This window comes from Stegodyphus dumicola, chromosome 1 (assembly GCF_044657685.1).
Source record: "Stegodyphus dumicola isolate Sdum_Otavi_A_Nest chromosome 1, ASM4465768v1".
Classification (NCBI taxonomy): Eukaryota; Metazoa; Arthropoda; class Arachnida; order Araneae; family Eresidae; genus Stegodyphus; species Stegodyphus dumicola.
Window position 1 is genome coordinate 90,980,918 of NC_140768.1, and position 21,400 is coordinate 91,002,317.

At 31.7% G+C, this 21,400-nt stretch overlaps 1 protein-coding gene across 1 annotated transcript in view; it reads right to left on the reverse strand.

Annotated features, from left to right (window-relative positions):
• SPR (G protein-coupled sex peptide receptor) overlaps positions 1 to 14,565 on the reverse strand; it is a 154,680-nt gene extending 140,115 nt beyond the window's left edge. Inside the window, exon 1 of the mRNA XM_035371335.2 lies at positions 13,450 to 14,565. The gene's annotated coding sequence lies outside the window, so the exon portion shown is untranslated. The remainder of the gene's footprint in view (positions 1 to 13,449) is intronic.
• Positions 14,566 to 21,400: the final 6,835 nt, after the last annotated feature.

The following is a 21,400-nucleotide window of genomic DNA, read 5'->3' on the forward strand; positions in this document are numbered from 1 at the left end:
GTAAAGTTCCTTTTCAGAGTTGAGAATTTTAAAGGTAGTAGGCTCCAAAGTAAGGTATTGTTTGAAATTTTGTCTTTTTAGAAACAACTAAGTAATTAAAGATTTAATTGTTCATGATAGACTACTACTGCATATTTCTATGCCTCAAATTTCTCGCTCTCTTCCCCTCCCAAAAATTATATGTTGTAACAATGTACGTTACGAATGAAGTTAGAAACATCTTTCATTAGTTGCAATAAAACCGCAAATATACATAAAAGTTAGTAAAAAGTTATATTATGAATGAAATATATTTTAAAATATATTTATCCCTATTATTATATAAGGAATCGGTATGCATGTATTAATGCATATACAGGTATTTGTTCCTCGCACTGTCAAAATTCGGTGGCATTTACAGTCTTCAAATTCTGAACACACTTATTTCTCCTCCCACGTTCGTGCAGTTTGAAGTTAGAATTTTGAATCAGTAGCTCTCCGGACAAAACAGTGATTAGGAGAGCCTACTGCGTTACCGAAGGGCCCGGTTTTGAATCCCGGAGAAGGCATGGATGTTTTTAAATGTATAGTGTCTTTGCTGCATAGGGGCACTCTAAATAAATGGTGAGCTGAAAGCCCTCTCGAAAGGTTGGTGGTAGGGAGGAGGGGTAGAAGATCTTTGGACACGTTCCCACGGGCTTCTCTCCATCAAAATTGGGGCGGAACTGAACGGAATCGTGCGAATTTAATTAATTTTTGATAACAAAACTCAGTTATTTAAAATAAGTTTGTTGCAATTGCTTGAAACAAAACATTTTATCTTCCACAGACCAGTATGTTATTATTAGGCGACATGTAAGATATTTGCCTTTCAAATTTGGTCAACAAACGTGACTGTTTAAAAGTTATGTGTTGCTACTGTCGGAAACTAAGTACTTTTACCTTTCACGTGCCACTGTATTGCTATTTGGCAAAGCGTAAGAATTTAAAATTTAAATTTAATCTGAGTGATTAACTAAACGATTTAAAAGCAATAAACTCAGCTCTTAACAATACATTTTTTAAAATTTTTAATTTTGTGCATTTAAATAAAAATGCATTTAATTGTCTTGTCTAACTGGAGTTGTGCTAGTAATGCTTATATAATATTTTACAGTATTATGTTTATTCCATCTAATCTGCGCTGGATCTTGAGGTGATATCCCGTTAATGTCCTTTCTTCATTCTGTTGGTGGGTTCTTTGAGAAAGATTCGTCATGTTTCGTTACATAGTAAAAGTAGGCGGGATACCAGAATTTCACCATTGCTCGTACACTTACAATCCCACGGTACTTATTGTGCAACATACCTCATTTTGATGTTGAAAACCTCAGGGCATTATCCAAAGGGCTGCTACCTCTCTTCCCCTACTCCCAAACCACTCGAAAAGACTTTCGTCTCGCCAATATTTTGAGCGAGCTCATACTGCGCAGACATTAACTTACAGACATACACTAATAAACATCTAAGCTTTCTCGAGGATTCGTATTAGGGCCTAGCTAGAGCATAATTAACGGGGCTAATCACTATACCGATCAGCGTAGCTTCGTTCAAAAGTTAAAGTTCAAAAGTCTTCGGGACTAGAAAATGCTCCTGTTAACATATAAAAAAGGAAGCCAGGAAACATGACAGCCCCTAAGTGTAAGTTAGAAGTGAACATGAATTTATCTGCAAAACCGACGCCAACTTGGAGTTTAAAAAATGGGGTCTGTAATAATAAGGACCAATAATTACTGTAGAATGACTATTATATCTTCTACCACCAAATTCCTAAACAAAAGAGAAACCAGTATTTATGTAATAGCGCAATTTACTTAAGTCACATATCAGTCGGAAACTGCTGTAACCACCTTGGGCAAAAATTTAATCACTTAACACTATATGGTACACCAAAGACTTAATTCATTTCATTTCTTTTAAAGAATATATTTAATATTATTCTTTTCAAAAACTGAATTTATTGATAACAATATTTGAAACAAGTTCGAGATTTACAAAGAGATATAAAATAAATTTAGACTTTGAAATTTTTAAAATTTGTGTGCCAGTTTACTATTTTGTATCAGAGAAAATCAAAATGTTTTACTTTAATTAAGAAGTTTGGGCTACAAATTATAAACAATCGCCTAACTTTCCGAATAAGTCCAGCAAATATTATTTATGTAGTTTTCCGTAAATGAGCTTCGTATATAAAAAATAATGTTATTCGGGGAAAAAATATAGTGCGAAACTGCATTATTTGGACAATCTACTAAAGAAAGCGTGCTATTATTTAAAAATGGTCCGTCTCCTTTTTCCTTGTTTTTGTTTTCGTATGTATCGATTGCATATTAAAAATAGGATTGAAATATATAAGAATTTAAAACTAATAATTTAGATTTTACTGTGATATAAAATATTAAAAATCCCTTTACTTTTTGCTGTGCTGAAATATACTTTTACACAGCAAACACGTACCGCGTAAAAATAAAATTCATTTTTGGGGGAAAAAGCTCGTCTACGCGTGAAGACAAAGTTATTAAGCGACATAAGAAAGTCTTGCAGACTTGTCACCAGACAGTATTCCACTTTCGATTTTATTCTTAAATTGCTCTAAACAGCTGAGCCATTACTAAAAATCAAAACAATGTATAGATTTACATCTAATAGAAGAACTCAATTGGTCTCATTACAAATATAATAATTTACTATCTTTCCAAAACCTTTATTATTCATGGCTAAATTTTAAAAATAAGTCGTAATAACAGTAATAATAAACAGGAGGCTCAATAACAGATAACAGTGATTATAAATGGCAATAAAATGCAGAAAATGAAAAATAAATAGAAATTGTAAATACAAAAATTAAATTAAAAACGCGGGAAAAGAAAGATATTAATTATGAAACGTAATGCATATATATGTAAAATAACTCGAAAAATTGTTCTAGCACATTTAGTTAACTCTGACTAATGAAACAAAAAATAAATCATTCTATATCTTACAATGATAAATCATTTCTATCAAGGAGAAAAAATATTGTAGCATTTATAAAAAAATCAATCCGAAATTACTAGTAAAAAAGGGGCAATTAGCTTGAAATTTTTATCACTAAATCTACATTATTACTAGTAAACAACATTTACCAGTGCAGTCCGTGTACACCCAGGTAATATGTTAGAAGTATTTTAATGAAGTAAAACTCTTATGCAAATTTTAAAGGTAATGAGTTTATATGTTTTCGTAATACAGTATTACCGTAAAACTTATAAAACGCAATTACGAAATCCTATGTTTTGAAAAATACGTTGCTGATGTTATTCTGACGAACTAAAAAATCAAATGGCAGCTTTAAGTCACGAAATTGTTTAAGTAGTTAATGTATCGAAATTGTGCTTTGGAGTAAAGAAAAAACAAAAATTTACTTTTTCTGATAATTCTGTAATATCCTTTTGAACCTGACCTTCCCCACTAGTGGCCAAATGGAACAGAACGATGAACATGTAGCTCTACAGAGTTCAAATCCTAGTAAACGAACCGATGGGCGTTTTCGTAGTTTTTCCCATGTTGACGAAGATAGGAGTCAGTTGTCCTTTAGAAATACTCCACGAAGGTATCGCTTACCTCAGAAAGATAGTCCTTGCCTGCTTTGCTATTATGAAATTAAAAAAAACTTTTATCCTGACGTAAAAAAACTAAAGAGAAAGGAAACTGAGGAACTTTTAATAAATTCAGAAGAGCTACAACTACGAAAAAAGCCATGAAAGTAATTGAACACACACATGTTAACAAACAGATGCTTTTTGAATTACAACAAATAGCACTTCCATACTGATGTAGAAAATTTTCTAGCCTCAGGTCTGTCGACATATGTTGCTATGGTAACAGTAATAGAGAAAATAAGTTCCGCATGAAGTTCGCAATCACTATAAGTAAATGAACAAACAGAAAATTTAAATAAGTTTTCAAGTTTGTCTCACAGTTTTCAAAAGGAAAAAATAAGGATGAATTCTGAAGAGAGAGAGAATCTATGAGACGTATGAAAAGAATTTAAAAAGAATTTTCTCTTTGATTTTATTTTGCATTATTACCATCATTTGTTGCTGCTATTACCTCGCAGTCGAATTGGGTTCTGAACTGTTTTTTATTTTGTATATATATATATATATATATATATGTATGTGTGTGATGTATATAATGTGTGTAAGATATAAAAATATGAAGGAGATTTATTAACAAATTACTAACGTAATTGGAAAACCCCCTTTAAATTCCTAGTTTTAATTTAAATACAACCCCTTCAAAGGCCTGTACTGCGTCACTGACGCCACTTGTTCCCTGTAATAAACCCCAATACGAAGAACGTTCTTGCCCAATCATCATTTAAGAATCAAACAAAGCCTTCCGAACTTACATACGGGCCTTGCTCCTTAATACGCATCATTTTCTTCATCATTCTGCTGTCGCTTCACAAACACGTAATTAATCGCTTGGCTCTTTTCATATATTATTTTTAAAATGTGATGCATCTTGTATAAAACTGTGGGGCGCTTATAAAACCTCTAGTATTATACCAATTAAGAAGATATGTGCTATGAAATTCGTCGTGAAGCAAAAAAACAATGTTTTTACCATCAAGCTAGTTGTGCTTTTTCATCTACTACACAACAGTTTTAAGTTATCTTTTATGAGGCATCATAATTTGTGTGCGAGCTACAAACCTCTATCATCATCTCCACCACTACTGCCAATTAATTGGTGTTTTCTTATTTCTCTCATCGTACTGTCCAGAAATAATGCATGTATATGTAATAACTAGGAAAGCTTCATGGCTCAAATAGATACATAAAGAAACAGAAGCTTGTAGACTTGCGCGAATTCAATTACTTCCTTATTATTCATAATTGACTCACACTTTCCATTATGCTAAAGTAAGTCAAATGGGCGTTACAGCGCCTTGGTCTTAAAGACTTTTTACATCGGTACGAATGAACTGGTAAAATATATTTCTGAAGGCAGCGGTAGGAGCAGGCTCGAAGAGCGAGGAGTGATGCATTTCAGAAGAAAGTATGAGACAGAAAGTCAAAAAGACTTCGATTTTCAATAGAAATCTTATTCAGTAATTGGCTAAAAGGTATCTGCATAGCAGCTTTACACAAGATCTTACGATGCGGATTAATTTTGAAATGACATAATTTAGATTGATACGTTGATAGTTACTAATTTTAGGAAGGAGAGGGGAAAAATTGAAATTAACAGTAAAAGGATATACTTCCAGTTATAAGTTTTGAATAAAAGTCTATTTTTGGATTATTTATTCCTACATTTTCAATATGATTAGGAAATAAAATAAGACAAATTAATTGTAACCCGTAAATGGTTTTAATTGGTAGTTTTACCGAATTACCGTTGCTTAAAAGACGTTAGTAAATTTACCAATCTATTATTTTAATATATTTAGTGGAAGAACTTCAGAATAAAATTTCAGGATTTTATCCATGTAGGTGAATTTAGCTGTTATGGGTGGGGATAAACCATCCACATAGTTTCAGAAATGGTTCAGCCTCAGTTGATATCAAATCTACGTGGGAATTTACAGTTCGAATAAATACAGTTGCAATCAAATAAGAATAATGAAGAACATTCATTTAACTTATTTAATGGATATATTCATACTAATACATAAAGAAAAGAATCATTGAAAGACATAATTGCATATGCTTTATTTTCCGTTAGCGCGACGAGCCTGTAAGAATATCCCCAAAAGTGAAAAGTTAACAATTAATATTTTGCAAATTATGAAACTCTTACATGGAATTTTTATACGAAAGCAATAACTTCTTTTCTAAATTAATTAAAGGTCTTGCTTAGAGAAGGAAACGGAATAAATTTTGAAAATTACATAATTATAGTTCGTGCATGCTTCGTAAGATGATGAATGAGATAAATAGGATGAATATGAATAAATAGGGAGACGTACTCATATTCATCATATCTGAGTTAAAATGCTGCTCCATAGAGCCATTAGCGGAAGAAACTCAAGTCAACTTGAAAGCACTGAGAATTTAGAGAATATACTTACTGCATGGCTAATACAACCTCTTGTATACAATGCTTTAGGTGGAAAGCTTACCTATTAAATAGAGAAATGGGCAAACGGGTAACATTAGTTAAATAAAATATTTCTTAAATACATGTTAGCAGAAACATTTATTTCGCTAGTTAGAAATCGTATAAAAATATTAATGAATGAAAACAGTGAACCAGTCGCTCATCCATATTCACATTTCTTCATGCTATGCTTCTTTGCAGTTTCTTATCAAGTCACTTTTTCACATCAGAAAAAAGCACAAGAGTTAAAAAATTTTATTCAACTGTGTCTGTTGGCATATAATTTTTTATAAAGTCACAGTAAGCTTTTTTTATTTAGATTTATTCGGTATGCATTCGAATTCTAATCGTTGCAAATATTTAAGATTAAACTTAACCATTGATAGACTTTTATGCAATTTCATTTCCTTTTAAGTTTCTAGTATTATAGCACGATGTAAAGAGTTCAAAACAGTACTTGTAGATCAAACAGCACTTGTTTTTGTTGGAAATTGTCTTTTCTACTTGCCGCGGCGCTGCAAAAAATGACGCCACGAAGCTTTATCGCTTAAGCGACAGCGGCTGTTCCGATCACTCAGTACTATTATATTGTCCAGATATTGAAGTCTGTGTATGTATTAAACAAAGCATTTTGAAAGAATGAGCGTACCGAGGTTATCATCTGCATTCCTAAATTCTTATTAGGAAAAATAAAAATTCTAATACACAAGAATTCATGTATTCTTGCCTATTTATATACCGAAGCCAACAAGAAATTTCTGTTTATTATATATATTACATAGAGAAACTAAGGACAGTTTTGTTGTCTTATCGAGTGCAGTAAATACATACCTTATTTTTATGTCTTTTATCTGGCAGCTTTCCAACCACATACATTTAGGAAAATAGACACGGGATCTCATCATGATAAACAAATACCCAACGCCAACCGAAGGAAACAAATACTCATCGTTGTGGAGCTTTACGTTTGTTAACACATCATTTTACTACTTTACACGAGCTACTACTTTTTTATGCAAACTAGTTTATGGCTATAAGAATAAATTTCTTAAATTTAGCAGAAAGCTTCCAGCAGCAGCCACTGACTATCTCACCGTGACGTTAACTGCCATGTCAAAAGGTCCGGGTTCGAATCTTATCGATATTCCTAAGCGTTATACTGTAGTAGGTCTCAACCACAGGGGCTTATGAATCAACAAGGGAGCATAAGGTCAGTCTCTTATTTAGTTGTTAAGTGTTTATATTTCTTTTATGAGTATAAAAAACTACTTTTGTTCAACTTTTGATATTTATGAAAATACCTTTTCGTGTTTAATTTATAAAACACATTACAAAGTATTTTACATTTAAATAAATGTATGTATATTTTTTGAGTTAGAAGAAGAAGAAAAGAATGATGCTCTAGCAACGGTGAAAGAGATGCATGGGATAGAAAATGTTGAGAACCCCTTGGTATAGTATCTATGTGGCAAAAAGAGCTAGCCGAAAGTACTCTCGAGAGGTTTGTGGTAGGGAAAGGGAGTGGGAGACCCTTTAGGGCCGTCCTCCGCGTATTCTCTCTCAAAACTGGAGTGGAACTCCACTATTAGTGCGAAGGACTATACCTGTACTGTCAGTGGTGGAATTCTAGTATTCTAGTCACTTCTACCTGTAACTGCTATTTTTGCCCAGCTTCTAAATAATAGGAATCAGCTTTAGTCTTTGCTAGCCGTGTTTTCTGGGGTGAGTTGAAGGCCCGAACCAAAACTTACCTGACAGTTTTTCTCGAATCTAATATTTTTGTATATTTAAGTTTGATTTTGCGTCCTGTTAACCTCATTAGATGCAGAGACTTTTGTTATTACCCGAACGGTGTGAATTGTTAGACTGAGGGTCTAATAAAAGGGTTTCGTTTGAACCTTCTCTGGAATTGGTATTATTCTGGTGATAAATTAAGATGAGGCGATAAATAGCCTGGCTGTCTTAAAGAAGCAGGAATTTAACATTTTAAATAATCAGGTTCCATATAGTGTGCTTTTTTACGTGCATATAAGTACGGTAAGCTATCAAACAGAAACCCCAGTACTACGCACTTTAGAAAAGTTAACATTTTCCATAGAATCTTAGTTATTTCTGTTTGTAAATATAAGCCATAGTTTTTAAAAGTATGGATTCATCAACCTCTTTTCGAGAATTCTTTTTGCTCTAGGCCCCCTTCGAGATTATTCAGTGCTTCTTTACCTTTGCAATACTGGTATGTTAGATATTGAAAAATATACATACAATGATTATAATGAATCCAACTAGTAAAATTTGACGAATCGATCTAACAACAACACTGATGAAGAGCTGCGTTTATTGCTCTGGAAAGTTTCAGTTTGTTGCTCAGGAATATACAGATTAAATTTGAAAAAAAAAATATATCCCGCTTTACCAAATCGTAGCATAGCAATGTGTGGAAGATAAAAAATGTATATCGGGAATATATACATTTCTTTTAAATCGTCAAGGTTGTTAATTAAATATGAAAGACAAATACCCTTTGCCGGGTGACAACACATTTATTTTAATCGCGGAAATTTTGGGACTAAATTTGAAACATTTGTTTCTCAATCATTTTTTTATCATTAGTAACTTATTATTTTATTTTATGTTACAAAAAGTGTCTACACATTTTCTGAACGATATCGAGAAGGAATGTTTTAAAAAAAGCAAATGTTTTAGAATACAAATTTCTAGCATGCCTATTATTTGAAATGAAAAATATCGTCTGCTCCTTTTAAATGTACTCTTCTTTCGAAATGTCACATGTAAGCAAGATGTGGATTGAAGAATATATTCTTACGATTTCAGTAGAGAAATATTCATATTCCATTATTGAAAAATACTGTAAAGTACATCGTATTAAAACTTCTAAGTACAAAATAAGCAACATTATTAATTGGAAGAGGGAAAAATCCATCAGTCATAACTTCTGCATGGAAAGGAGACTCCAAATGAATTTCCGGCCCACCAGCGGCCGAGCGGCAAAGTCGCTGAACCAGCGACTTTGATGTGTGTAATTAATGTAAATGACGTGTGTATTTGTGTGTTACCTTTATTTATTAAATATTATGTTATTTGCACTTAACCACAAAATTCAGTTCAATAGTAATGTCGCAAAATAATTTTAAAATGAGGATATCTTTAGAACTTCCTATGCAGAGTGCCTTCCACTCTTAATACTTCCACTTTTTAATATGGCTTTATAAACAAATTTTAAAAAGTATTCTTTCGAACCTTGAAAATACTATCTATATTTAGGTTCTTTTGGAAATGAATTCTACTGAAATCTTACCAATTCAACAGCTTCAAATTTTAGCACTTTTCAACAAAACTTAACTACATATTAAAAAGAAACCAGTCAGTTTTTAACCGAAATATCCAGAACAGCTGTTCAATGTGTGGGCAAAATTATTTGAACATGAGAACATGAGATTAAGTATTAGAGTTATAATGCATTGTATAACTAACTAATAGAGAACCAAATTGTATTATTCAGAAGAATCCTTAAGCTGAACTCAAATTATGCAAGCACAAGATAAAGAGCGTAAACACTGTAAAATGTATAAGATGTGTGATGGGGAAATCAAGTAACAGGAGAGACTGGAAATACTTGTTTACTAAGAATGCCTGATTCTCAAATAAAAATGAAATTAAAATCAGGTAGTAGAATTTTGAAATCAGAAGGCACATTTAAAGTTTCATCTTAATATCAAAAACTAACAATACACAATTATTTTAAGAAATGTTGTTTCAGCATGAAAATGAATTCAAATTCGTCTTTTTTAAAAGTGTATAAATATATATATAGTAATTTAAGGCCCTTAATTTTGCATAATTTTAAAATATCTTATTTTTTGGTATTTGGCTTTTTTTTTTGTTGCAATTTCTGCATTTGTAAAGCTTTTGCTATTAGTAAGATTTCTTTATTACTACAGTGTGTTTAGTACAGTATGAACTTAGTGGTATTAGTATTTGCACAGCACATACGTAGAGTTATTAGTATCAGCTCACAATTCACTTAATATTATTAGTATTATCACAGTATGTATTTAGTGTTATTAGTGAAATATGTACTTAGTGTAATTAGTATTAATACAGTACGTACAGTAAATTTCTGTACGTATATTCTTTTGATTTTGTATGTATGCTTCTGTTTCTATTATGTATGTTTTGTAGTAATATTAGCTTTAGTACAGTATGTTAAATATATTTATGCATTATTAAAATTTCTGCATTGCAAATAATGCTAATGCAGTATTTGTATTATTTTTTTATTATTAAAAAGAAATTTTTGTTTAAGGCGTACAATATGGGTATGGATGTATGATTTATATGCCTCAGGAAATAATCTATCCTTAGAATAACACACGGAAGCCATTCACAGGTTCATAAAGATCAAATATCTATATGAGCTAACTCAGTAATAGACACAATGTTTTTTGATCTCCGTGTTTAAGACATGATGAAATGAAATTTGTACAGTAATTTAAATACACTTAAATGTAATAGATTTAAAACACAGCTGTTTTTAATCTGATGGAATATCTATATGAGCTAACTCAGTAATAGACACAATGTTTTTTGATCTCCGTGTTTAAGACATGATGAAATGAAATTTGTACAGTAATTTAAATACACTTAAATGTAATAGATTTAAAACACAGCTGTTTTTAATCTGATGGAATTTGATTAAGGAAGAGTTGTGACAGTTTTACGAAATGTTTGCATAAAATGTGGAAACAACCTCAACATTGATACCGAGACAAACTCTTATATTACGCAATAAAATGAATATTTTTCATGATGTAATGTAATGTAATATACGAGTGTGCTGCAACCCTCCTGGACAAATGGACAATGGTTTGCAAATGTAAAAAAGTATCCGATTAAATGTAAAGTCAAGAACATAAAAACTACAAGAGTTCATATGATTCAAAAGAAGATGTATTTTATCCTGAAGAAACAGAATTCATAATGGAATCTGCAAAATATTTTTGTTGGTTATACTTTATAATTCAAATATATTGACTGGTAAATATTATATTCCAGACTAACATTGCTCTCGAATAATTCTATCATTTTTAATTAATCATCAAATAATTTACTTCAATTTACATTCAAAATAAACAAACTAAGGAAACTTTTTAAATTTTCAGAGAAAGTTTGCCAATTGGTACAACACGTGAGAATAATAATGGCAACGTAGTCTCTTTCTCTTAATTATCAAACATTTCTTCGATACATAAATTAAAATACATATATATATATAAATATATAATTATAATATATACATATATAATTATAAATTTGTATGCAAATGCAAAATTTCTTTGCGCAATAGCCATGTACTTGAAAAGTGTCAGAAAAAAGATACTAGAAACTATCTTTATCTCAGATTATAAATAATAATAGGTCAAGCGATATTTCCATTGTTAAATTTTCAACTGCGAAAACATGTTGTTCATAAATAAATATATTCTCAAACAAAGCTTTTATTCTTAGTGCAAAAATCCATAACTCAGTGTACTTTTATTTTGACAAATGCGAATAAAAGTTAATCAAATCTATATCTTTGAAAAAGATTTATACTACATTGTAGATAAATCAGCCTAATTTATAGATTTTTTAGTGCTTTATTCACGGTAATTTTTAATGGAAGGAAAGTAATGTAAATTCAGATTTCAAATAATTAAAATCTTGAAATTTTTGCAAAAACCATATTTGCAACAAATGCATAACTGAAATGTATTTTCGGGGCGCATAAAATTTCACCGGTTGTATACGGCAGTGGGCTGCTGAAATAAAGAACGTTAGCACCGTAATGCGTAATATAGTAACCGAAATATGGGGCGTAGCGCATTTTTAAAACTTCGGTATAATTATGAGAAATACTTTATTAATGCTATAAAAAATTATAGGAACTGGAAGTCAAATTGAAACATTTTTTAACCTATAGAGAGTTATAGTAGGAGAATTTGTACTAAGCTTGCGGAGTGCAAATTAAATTATACTATATAGTAAACATTTTAAATTTACGTAATATGAGGAAATTATAGTATTAGCGCCTTAATGTGTCAAAAAGCCATTCAGTAGTAACTACTTTGTAATGTATTAGGAGTTCTTAAATTTAGGTAAAATTATCTACTTTTCAGATACTGAAACTCGAGTTGTAAGACATATGAAAGATAACTAAGAATTTTGCTATACTGGACAGTCTGAAATTTAAATAAAGTTATTTAAATTTCTCTTTGTAATGCATAAGAAAAATTACAAGGAAGATAATAAATTTTGCTATGCAAAATGGTTTTTAAGTAAAATTATTTAAATATGAAGCAATAAATACAATTTAGTTGTAATGCATGGGAAATATGGTAAGGAGATGAACAGAATTATTCTTAAATAAGTAAAATTGATTAAAGTATTGAGCATTTGAATTTCAATACCTACGAAAGATGACGAGAAAATGAAACTTTATTTTACAGAGCAGTCAGTAAAATTCAGTAAAATCATCTAATTAAAGGGCAATTACTATGATTGATTTGTCATGAATAAGAAAAATGGCAACAGAATGAACAGTATAAGTCTTAAATTTAAATAAAAATGTTTAAATATGAAGTAGTGTACATCTGAATTATAATGCTTACAAAAGATGACTAGAAAGGTAAATTTTGTTTTACAGAATAGTCCTTAAATTTATGTAAGGTAAATAATGTTAAACGTTTTAGAGTTACAATAATGGAACGATGCTTAGTTATTGGGTCGCTCCCCTCTTTTGGGATCATGAGAATGTTATAAAAGAATCGTCGCAACTTTCTTTTGTGTACTGTGTATAGTTTCTAGTTAAAAGAAACGTTCCTCATTTTTAAATGCTAAATTCATTCATTTAAATTTAGTTTTTAAATCTCTTATTAACGAATGTAAAATAAAAAGACCTTTAGAAAACAGATGTGTCATTTTATACATGTTTAGTTGTAAATTTATGCATGCTTTCATAATATATATGCATATGTAATTTTTGCATATTGTAATTTTATGCATGTTTATTTGCTAACTGTAACTCAAACTGACGACTGTAAAATGGATAATTTTTAAAATGTATATTTTATTACAGTTATGATATTTTTAACTGCCAGTTATAAGTAATACTGCCGAAACGTAAAATACATATGCTTTTAAAAATGTACATTTTGTTTTTAGTTATTAACCCCTAATTTTGTTTGCATGATGGCAAGGGTTTCTAAATTAATTCTTTGGCAAGTCGTATCAACGAAACGTATGCTAATAAAACATGTGTGATTCATAAAAAATGGTACTCACCTTTAAAATATACGTCCAGAAATAATTAAAGACCTTATTCCTGTAGTAACTGTGGCTTCCACAAAGTTTCGTTATGACAGTTGCCAAATATAATACTTTTTTGTTTTGTGTTCCTGTATCAACAGGTGTCAGAATACTCCGGAAGAATTCAAGTATTTGGCAGTGTAACTCCAGTTCACGAAAGTTTTACTTCATTTGCTAAATTTATTTTTAAAGTTCATTTTATGATCTCTTTGCCTTCACTGTTTTACTAGTTTTTGGTAAATGACGTCTTGTTTGGAAACTTACTTCAAAACGAGATCTTCCTGAATATCTGAGCGATTTGTTAATGTTTCAGCTACTGAAAAATTTCGCCTTGTCATGAGTTAAACTTTTAATTACTTCTCTTTGGAGTTCTTATTGGTCAGATATGATAGTCATTAGTTTAACAAATTACGTTAAAAATGGAGCTCTGTAAAATCGCGTTTCTTAAAAGAATAAGTCCAGTTCAAAAATTTGTCACTACTTGTCAGATTTAATTTTTACCACTTTACTTTTATTGATGAACTACAGTTAATTATCTTTTTGCCAACAGCATCCGCATTAATTAAATAAGATTAGAACCGAAACTTCTGCAAAGATCTCATCGACATGGTATGCCATACTGCAGATATTCCTTGCTATTAATTTTTAACTACTTTCTTAGTCTTTTTGTTCTTTAGCCAATGATTAACTTTTACGATCAAGTATGTCCTTTTCGAAAAGTTAGATTATAATTGGAATTTTGTGGGAGTTTTTTTAACCATCCATTTGTTCATCAGCGGTGAAACATAACAACAGATGGTGGTTCCCTAGAGTTCCAGAACTTCAGCGAACGCCGCGCTGGGGAGATCCCGCAACGCAACGAACACGAACCACCAAAGAGCGAACGCAGGGTCGCTCGATGCAGAAGAAAAGCGATCTTCCACAGGGACGTAATTTTAACTGCCCTCAAGTTGGGAACTCGTCCACCAGGAGAAGGTTCCTCTCGCTCCTCGGGCTCCTCGTCACCGTGTGCGAGATTCCCCCGTTTGCGAGCCGACACCGCGTCGGGGCGCAGGCGCAACAGTTCGCTCTCGCGCTCGCCCCCACTTTGCTCGTTTTGGGCCAGAAAGCATCTGCGTCATCAGCATCTTCTCTTCTTTCCGAGCGCAGATTACTAGCCTCCCAGCGAAAATCACCCTCACCGATGGTTGTTTTTCTGTTTCCCGGTTGCGGTCGGGAATATCATAACAGCCATCTTTTGGGAAAACCGGCTCGCTGGGACTTTTAATGGCACTTCGGCAATCACCTAACATTGCAGTGCTGTTCGTGTAATAAATAATTTACTTTAGTTTTTGTAGATTAAAGAGCATAGGGATTCCCTGTTGCGGTCACTCTGTATCATAACTCGTACGTTTAATAGGTGGTTTGTTTTATTTTTGAAAAATAAATAATAAGAACATACCCTGTTGCTGTCAAAAAGTATTAAAACTATCATCACACAGGAATAGTACCTTGCTGTTATTTTTTATCAGACTAATCAGTTGTTTAATGCAACATCATCAAACTATTCGATAATCAGTCATGACTATAGCGCGATTGTGTTTGCGGGTAATCTATACTACTTCTTTTACATCAAAAGACAGTTCTAAAGGTCGGATGAGGGTCAGAAAATCCCTAAATGACTTAGCCTTTCCGACGCTTTTCAAGAGACTTTGGTAATTACTTAGGACAGCATTTTAGTACTGTTTGTGTGATAGATAATTTACCTTATTTTTCTTGGTTTATTTCGCAAAACAGCGTAGGAATGCCCGGGTTGTGGTCCAACTTAATATGACAGCCATCTTATGAAATATTCTGTTTGATGGGAGTTTTAAAATTGTCTTAAAAGTATTTGCAGAGCTCTGATGGAAATATTATTTTTTGTGAATTAAAGTATGGAATTGGAGGAATAGCTTTCTATAACAAAAAGGTTACTCACCAATATAACTTACCATTTGTAACATGAATCAAAACACACTGCCCTTGATTTAAATCTTAACAACGCTACAATATTTGTCCCTCACTGGATATTAAACTTAAAAAAAATCATTAAATAAAATAGAATGATAACAGCAGATTCAACAGGTAAACATGCTTGACATCATCTGACAATCAATGTAGGTTGTAGAATAATTACACTTGACATAGTTTGGTGCTACCGGAAATCTAAGGAAAGTTACCTTGGTAAAAATGGGATGAATGGCTTTTCAAACAGCATTTCATTGTAGCGCCCTGCTACGTTCTTGCTCCTTTAATTTCAACAAGCAATCTGTATACCATATCAATCCCTCTCTCACTGTATATATCAATTATAGCAATATCAATATATATTAGCACGCTCGAAAACCTGAAAGATGACAGCTCTTCCAGGAAACGGAAAATATCATTTATTAAGTGAGGCAGTAATTCGTGTACGGTAACAGTGAAACGTGTTTTGTGCCTAGATCGTAACTTAATGCTAGAACATATTATGTCACTTACTTAAAGTGCAAATAATGTGTCACATATTGTTTACAACTTTATGTACGCAAATAGCAGTCCGGCGTGTTTTAAATGAGGACTATTATTGGCTTCGTTGCTTATCTCTTTGCAGTTGTTGCAAGGAATTTTCTTTTTCCTTACCGTGTACATTCGTGATATAACTGAAACCAAGTTCCGTTGTCAATCCAGAGGTCTTAAGGTTGAATCCTGGCTAGGCATTTCTCATTCTTTATGTTTCTTCCTCTGAATAAACCTAATGACTCTGCAAGTCGTGTTCGAACTAAAATGGGGTTGACGATAATTCCTGCCCCTAGATTTGGTGACTGGATCTACTCCTCTAGGATGGCCTTCAAGTGCAGGAGAATGTAAGGACTTCCTTCTTTACCATATGCCTTCGTGGTAACTGAAAGCACGTCAAGCTGGTAGCTGGGACTTAAGAAGATCGAATCCCGGTGAGAGGACTGGTCATTTTCTGTCTTTCCTGATTCAAAATAAACCTAACGATTCTAGAACCACATTCTCCTGTTCAAAACGGAAACGTTAAAAAAAAAAAAAAAAAAAAAAAAAAAAAAAAAAAAAAAAAAAAAAACGGAAACGCGCATGATGCAGAGATGAAATTAGTACTGTAGTGAGTTTCGTTGTTCCACGTAAGTAATTTTTGAAATTTTTGTATGATTGTCGAAACTGAATTTATGGCCGCTTGAATTCTTAGTGACTTTTCTGATTGGTACAGAATGCAAAGAATTTGTGATATGGTAAGATGAATATTTGTCAAATACTTGCATGTACATCCGAAACACAAAGAAAAAGCAAGTTTTAATTGCTTCTTTCGACTTGTAAATCAGTTTAACTCCTTCTTTTCCTTCTTGAAAGCGCTCATATATCCACAACGTTTGATAAAAATTAGAATTTGATAATTTTTTTCGCATTGATAATTTAAAGTTTTTCATATTAATTTGATATGTCAAAATTTTTATCACTGTTAAATTCAATAAAAATCAATATTTGTAAGTACATATGTTAGACGAAGAGTTACTTAACATCCAACATATCCATACTTACACATAAATATTCTTCAGAAAGTCTTTTTTTATAGAATGCCGAAGTGTACCTTCTAATTCAAAAGCGCAGGATATCCGAAAAAGTGTAAAATTATTGCTATTAGGAACGACCTTTAGTTTTTAAAAAGATTACCATAAATATTTCTTCACGTTCACAATAAATACTAAAAGAAAATTCCTCTAGGAAGGCATTGCTATTCTGAGTCAAATGGCCTTCTTGTGCTCTGCCGTGTTCAAACATTAAAAAAAGCTTTATAACTACCTAAGCGAAGCCAGTATAAAACATGAGGAACAGGAATGTCACTATTTACGGAAATAAATTATCAGATAATAACAAATATTCTGTGATTTGGTTCGTAGTTTCGTTGAATAGCTTGGAAAAGATAAGGCATAAAAATTTCTAATTACATTTTGAGTTCGCTTTCGAACTTTATTTTCGCTTGAGCTAGAATGTTCATTTAGCATTACAGATATTCCTAAACACTTAAGCTTTCGAAAAAAAAAACTCTAAAAACTTATTTGTGGACGTAAAGACTGTATAAGCATTACATAAATATTTGTGTTCTCGTTCACTTGGTTGCTTGAAAAATAGTTTTAAAGTAATTAAGAAAACACACTGATTTTTTTTGTTTTTTGGTAAGAAAGAAGACAATGGGAGACTACGAGGAGATAAATGTTCTGCATTTATTGTTTGATATTAATTTTAGTAATATACTGATATAATAAGATAATTTCATAATACTATGAAACTTCTTGGAAAGTTTTCTGAATCAGATTGTTGGATATTGTTACATACGTTTTAATTTAGTCATGTAAGTGCTATTTTCACTATACATGGATATATTATTGCATTTTTTATTTCAGTCCGCAGATTATTATACTGCTTCTTAAAAAATTATACGTTATTATATTGCACTATAAATGTACGGTGTACAACCATATTATACTCACCAGAAGACCCATTTGTCAAAAGTTCAGAAGACGTCCTAATCAGTAAGTAGTAACGAATAAAATGTGTACTTTTGGAGTATTATGTGCAAAGAAAGTGTTATCAGACTAAAATGTAATATCAGTCTACGTCATTAATCAGTTCCAGGTCCTTGGATGTATACCAAATAAAGCTTTTAAAATATAAAATAAAGGGAAAAAAATTAATTTACTTTTATTAAAAACGCTGGTATTATTATATTAACACTGTTTGATGCTAAATTGCAAAAGTAGTGGGATAAGTTCGTACCGTATTTACATGAAGAACTGCATGTGATGCTGTAAATAAATGTTATATTGCTATCCAGATCAAAAGCAATTTTTAACACGCTATAACACGTCTGATCTTTGGTAATCCGTTTTATCTCCTTCGCAATAATAGCCGATTTAATGGCATCTTTGTTTTTTACAATCGTAGATACCATCGTACATGGCATACGGTATGTAATAGCCAAGTCTCGGATTATGTGTCTTCATACTCTTCAACAATCTCTTTTTTACCCTCCTAAACGTTTGCTTCGTTTCTTGGCTCTTACTCTCATTATCGTTCCTAAAATTCATTCTTAATGCATCTACAAATATTTACTCGAAAAACCACAAAATAAATTAAAATTCAGCTTTATAGCGTGTGCTATTTACTGAATAATGGCGACATTACTGACGCTCATTGGTAGTTATGGCATTGTCTCAAAAGACATAAACAAGTGATCGCACTCGTGACTCATAGAATTCGAGTCATATTCCAAATAAATATCGTATATGAAACAAAAATTTCCGCGTTCGGGAATGACGCATACCAAATTAGACGTATTTCAAAACGAACATATACCGATGTTCCACTGTGTAATGGTTCTATATTTGATTCTTGTTAGTCAACTGAGTCGTTCTTGTTTAACCTTCTATTATAAAAAGGTGTTGAACATGTCCGTAGTCAAGTCGTCAGGGTCAAGGCCTGTCATTGGCCAAGGTCTTGAATACCTTATAGGTGAAATTTTTAACTTTTCTTTAAAACTTTTCTTTAAACTTTTTTTTTCCAAAGAGGATATTCTGTGATAAAGGATATTCGATAGCAATATTGCTAGCGCCCTGCCATTAGAGTGATACCTCCATTGGCAGGGCTGCTTACCAGTGTCTGAGAGTACTACTATAGTGCGCTTTCTACCAGAAGTTGAATCTTCTAATTACAATACCTCAAACAGGAGCCGAAATGACGGTTCGGGCAGGAGGAAGACCTTCCGAAGGATGTGGCCAATAACTATAATGAAGTGCACAGGTCAAGATGTAACACTTTGCTAAGGTAAAAAACAATTTAGTAAGTAACAATGAATGTATAATATAAATAAATTAAAATGGAATGGAATAAAATAAAATGTAGAATGAAGCCTGAAACAGTAACACAGCCGAAACTTTAAAAAAACTCAATAAAATAGACAATGTGTACAAGAAAATAATGATAATAATTATCAGTAACAGAAGCAGTACTATACATTGAAATATTGAAGAAAATGATAGTTACATATATATTGTATTTGTTGGTACATACTGGGCAGTTGCAAATAAAATACAAGCACGTTTGATAGTACAGACATCCCTTTCTCGGAAGGGGAATGAAGGAACTCGAAATATGGATCCAAGGATGTCTTACCTTTTTTTCTCTCCAACCAGCCTCTCGAAAAGACATTCGGGTGAACAACATTTTAAGTACCCTATGTTCCAAAGATTTTATACAGTTACAAATATCTGTGCCTTCCTCGAAATTAGAACTCGGCATAAGGCTATCGTAACAAACTCCATTATCGATGCTAACAGAGGTGAGTTGAGAAATTACTGTATTGAAGGCAGTCATGATAGTATATCAGATAAATAAATAAATATGTTTATTTTATGCCGTAAAAATCTGCTTCTTGATTAATTTAATAATAAGTGGAATAATATGTAGTTACATTGCAGTTACTTCTAGCCCTCCCCCCAAATCTGTGCTTTAAAAAGTTCAAAGATGCTATTTCTTTTCAGCAAGAAGATTTCATTTCAAGATTTGGCCTTGAATCTTGGGTCTTTAAGGATGGAATTTGTAAAGTGGATACCATCCAGTTTGCCTTAAAAATAATTCACAAAGGCATCTCTTTCTTTAAGCACATTTAGCCGTCTATGCTTTGCCTTAACTAAATAAACTGAAACTTTAGGTGACTAGATTAGAAATTTGGAGCCAGAATCGCATAACCACACTATTATTTAACAATAGTATTTTGCTTCATGAGACATATCCCTATTTTAGTGATTTCAATTTGTAAACTGTGATATTTTAGAGGCTACCTGAAATATTATATTTCCTACAATTAGAAAAATGTAATATTTTGTGTTTAGTTCACTCAAATACTGATATGGAAAGTTTTTTTTCCATGTTAATTTAATTCAAGTCAAAAAGAAGAAATTTAATGAGAGTAGAAACTTTGAATAACACCCTAAATGCAAAATATGTTTTAAAATATATTAAAAGTGCTCCGCAAATTATAGATTTTCATCATTTTTTCTCAGCATAATCAGAATACTCCCATATTACGAGAATGGAAAATAAAAATTAGGGTAATAATTTCGATTTGGTCAAAGATGAATTTGTTTCTTAATTTAACTTAGTTTTTTTTAGTGAATACTATTTATTTAAAATTTAAATGAATAATATTCGTAAACTGTAAAGTAGTAAATTATAAAGTATTTCCAGGTGTTAATTTTTAATCATTTTATTTGTAGTTTTATTTAACTCAGTTAATTAAACAATTATTTAATTTTTTTGGTAATAATATCCCATCCTGTGTTCTTTAACATAATCAGAAACATTTTGTATGATGCACAAAGAAAATTCATTTTGAACGATACGCTATTCATCACTTAAACTTTAGCTTTTGAGATTAAAGTTCACAAATATTATATTTCTAGTTATAAAATCGTTTGATTGTAGAAGTTAGAATTTGGTTAGAATTTTTTCAGTATTTATTCCCCCTCTTATATATATGGATTTTAATTGGTCGTTCTGGGGAGTGCTCCATTTCAAAGAAATTCTAAAATTGCATAATTAACCAAATAGCTTATATCTGGTTACTTAAATGTTTATTTACGTCTTCTTACAAGTAGCAGTTTCTAAAGTTCATACGCATTCCTTCTTTTCCATATATGTTTATAATGTAGCCTGACTGAGTACAAAATAATGACGAAACTTTTCTATAGTTTGACTTACCACAGCAAGCTTACAAATATTCATGAAGATAAAACCAATGAACACTGTTAATTCAACTGGATTTCTTTGCGGCTCGTCAGTGGTCAAGTGGTTTAAGTTATTGAACACTGGCAGTTTGACCGGGATTAAAATCCCGCTAAACTGGCTG